The sequence below is a fragment of the Alosa pseudoharengus genome, unplaced genomic scaffold (assembly GCF_046254945.1).
Source record: "Alosa pseudoharengus isolate Yale_2024_CS ecotype anadromous, Long Island Sound unplaced genomic scaffold, YU_APseudo_1.1 YU_APseudo_1.1_scf_25, whole genome shotgun sequence".
Taxonomy (NCBI): domain Eukaryota; kingdom Metazoa; phylum Chordata; class Actinopteri; order Clupeiformes; family Clupeidae; genus Alosa; species Alosa pseudoharengus.
In genome coordinates this window covers 132265-136043 of record NW_027468696.1, presented here as the reverse complement: position 1 = coordinate 136043, position 3779 = coordinate 132265, and the positions used below count along the sequence as shown (strand labels likewise).

The 3779-nt window shown below is 42.1% G+C and overlaps 1 long non-coding RNA gene across 1 annotated transcript; it reads right to left on the bottom strand.

Moving 5' to 3' along the window:
- Positions 1-999: 999 nt before the first annotated feature.
- On the bottom strand, positions 1000-2146 carry LOC143099150 (uncharacterized). Its single transcript, XR_012981408.1, has 3 exons — positions 2068-2146; positions 1268-1371; positions 1000-1056 (listed from the first exon to the last, which is right to left on the bottom strand). It is a non-coding gene; the product is annotated as an uncharacterized LOC143099150 (long non-coding RNA).
- Positions 2147-3779: the final 1633 nt, after the last annotated feature.

Genomic DNA, 3779 nt, shown 5'->3' with positions numbered 1-3779 from the left:
GAAACAGAACAACAGTGTAAACTGTTAAGCTTCAACATGACACACACTTGAGCAATCACAATCACACTCAGTTACAAGTCACAGAATAGACTATTAAAAAAAGAATAGAATAGGAAACAGAACAACAGTGTAAACTGTTAAGCTTCAACATGACACACACTTGAGCAATCACAATCACACTCAGTTACAAGTCACAGAATAGACTTTTAAAAAAGGGGTTTGGGTTTGATTCCTGCGGTCACCATTCGCCCTTGACCAAGGCACTTCAGCACAAGGAGTGATTAACGTCAAAAAAATCTAGACTGGAGTAACTCAACATTTGACATCTCCGATATGTTAAGTGTTCTAAAGACGTCAAATAGCAAAAAGCATTATCGTTAGCAAATTGATAGCCAAGGAGCCAGAAGTGAACACGCATGTATGGCTATAAAAACTGTGCCTTCATTTTACAACTAAACACGAGAAAATACTTTTATAACCCTTGAGCCAGCTCCTTACTACGTGATCTCAATGGTAATGCAGCGTTTGTTTGCACCTCCAAAAGCATGGCGTACCTGGTTACCTCCCAAAAACGCCCTTAAAACGCCCACAAATACCTGTATGTGTGGAAGAATGTTTAAGCGACATAATAATAAACTGACTATGTTGTGTAGTATACATATCGACATCTAAATGGAATATTATATGAAACTCATGTAAAGAGCGTAACCAAAATAATGTCTTGTAAGCATAGTCAATTAACATTACACTCGAAAGGGAGGTTATTGGTCCTCTATCCACAGGATCTTGTTCTGGAATACAAAGTGGTCATGAAGTAAATTTTCTGATATTTTGCACTGCTAAAGTGAACAAATTTGAGATACAATTTGAAAAACAACGCAAGATGTACTTACCTAGGACCACTGAGGGATCAGAGGGTGGGGTAGTCACGGAGGAGATGAAGGCAGAAGGGCAAGGGGTGGGTGTAGATGAGATGGGAATTGGGTTGGGTGTAGAAGGGGTGGGAATTGGGGTGGGTGTAGAAGGGGTGGGAATTGGGATCGGACCAGAAGCAGCCTGAAATGAAACAAACTTTACATAACACTCATTTAAGAGCAACACACAATTGTGAGGCGTTCTCCACCTAAACATACCCAAAGGTACTTTAAAATGATTTGTACTGTCTCCTTCAAGCCTTACGAAGTATCTGTCAGACTGACATCCTGTCAACATCTTTAAGTTATTTTATACTTATGGGGTCAACTAATGCTTAATAAGGTTTACTCACTGGACGTCTATGCCTCTTCAGAGAGGGAATGCGGTCCAAATCGAGACCATGTAGGTCTCTCTTTGTGAAGCATGAAGAGGCCACTTTCGCCAAGGTTGGAATATCTGAAAGAGAAAAGGGTTCAGTAATTACAGGCAACCTTAAACACAGGCATCCCAATATTTCTTTAAGAGTCTAGGTCGAAAAACCTGTGAGAAATATATGTCTGAGTTTAAATCTTACCAATTGAAAATAATCTAGCATTGTAGGAGATGTCTCAATGCCTAACTGATAATGTATAGTTACTGTTATGCTGATGCATCATTGAATGTATAGTTACTGTTATGCTGATGTATCAATGAATGTTTTGAATTATTTTATCATTATCTTTTGGTGAATGAGTCTGAATATAGTCACATTTTGCGTTACCAATAACCCCACGTATTCTCATAGATAGGTGGCTGACTGTACCAAGTAAACACAGGACGTCTCAGACTACAGACACAGAAACTATTATCATTATCACACCGGCTACAATATATATTTAACTTATTAATAACGTGAAAGCGTCAAGTTAAAAATCGCCTTATTAATTCAATATAACGCCTATCACCCATAGTTCATGTGTGCAAATTGCAATGTAAAGTAGGCCTAGTGTCAATACACTAGTCGTTTAGACGATATCATTGTTATTAGATGATATCGATCGTTTTTAAAACATCTCAAAACAAAGCCATGACTCATTGTAAATATCAAAAATGAAGATATGGGAGGTTTATTTGGAGATTCACCACATCCATCACGCCAAAATATAATCCTACCTCGTTTTCTTTTATCCGCCATTTTCAAATATGCCGCGATTGTTAGAGGAAACGGAAATACGAGCCTGTAGGAATTGAACGAATCGCATTGCGCCCTTGCGCATACTAATGAGGTGGAGTTAACATGTTCTCGCCCTGGAACACGGCCTCATCCATGCCTCCTCTGGGATGTGGCAAATATCGCGTAAAAACCTTGTTGCCGGAACAACAGGGAAAAGGCAACAGGATAGCACGAAAGATACACAGGATACACACGGAATTTTGATGGACGTCCTTATCAGTCTATGGTCTAACTTATAAACGTGTCGGGTCAACGTCAACAATAAGTAAGTTAGGCTAACGTGAACGTTAGCTATTTGCTGTTGTCATATGCTAGTGCTATATGCTTTAGGCTACGTGATGGCCATTTATCACACTAATTTTAGGTACTACTTTTACGAGGTCTGTAGTTCTGTCAAAATGTATCTTATCGTTGAACAGACTACAAGGTTATCTTCCTTAGACTTCGTAGATGTAGTTACTACAATTTGGAAGCGAATTTCGAAGTGTAAATATGGTTTTAGTGTGTAAACAGACCAACCGCGACTTTGCAATGAAGTTAATGGAGCCTTTTATGTAGGGCTTCTAGGCTACTTTCACGAAGTCTGTAGTTCTGTAATAAACATTTGTACAACTGGAGTTCATCATTACCTACCACTTTTGTGTACCCCCGAGTAAAGTCATGTCTTGATACGTATTTGTTAATGCTTACATAACATAACTTCACCAGTAATAAATATTTGTTCAATTAGAGTTCATCATTACCTACCACTTTTGTGTACCCCAAATAAAGTCATGTCCTGATACTCGTTTGTTCCCATGCATCCATGAGATGTTTTTTGCATAGTTTATGTCTGGCTCAGCCAGTGACCCCTAGGAATAGACTAGGTGACAACCAAGAATAGTTTGGTTGACTACTGGAGAGACAGTTGACGGCACGGAAAGACGGCATCTGGGACAGTATGGGTTAGCACCCCAGCCTGTGTCTTTCGTGAGGAAGAACCCAAACAAGCTACGGAAAGCCCTACAGGGAGATACCCCCAGGAGATCCCGAGAGGGGGGGGAGGATGAGATCTCCAATCGGACGGACCAAAGGTCAACAACCCATGCAAACGGACAGACGACGAGTGTGACATGCATTTGCGGAAAGCTGTGCAAGAATCATCGTGGCCTAAGAATCCATCAGGCCAGAATGAAATGTTTGGAGCGGAAGAGTGAGGTGCACAGGTCCTGAACCTGGTGAGACACAGGAGGAGCCCGGCCAGGAGGCAACCCACAGAGCCTCCCAATCCCAGCAGAGTAGTTCCGCAGCAGCGGATTAAATGGCCCCTGCCAGCAAACGGGAGTGAGTGGCTGCAATTTGACAAGGATGTGTCCAACATCATAGAGAGGGGAAAAACCAAGCCCCCTCCTACACCATGAACCGCAGGGCCACCAAGATACATCACCTGCGTCAGGAGCTTCGTACCCTCAAGAAACAGTACAAGAAAGCTACTGCTGAGAAGGTGCGACCATTAGCAGAGCTGCAAAACATCCTGCCGAATAAGCTGATGATCCTCCGCAGAGCAGAGTGGCACCGGAGACGGGGAAGAGAGAGAGCCAGGAAGCAAGCGGCCTTCATCGCCAATCCCTTTGGCTTCACAAAACAACTGCTCGGGGACAAGTGCAGTGGC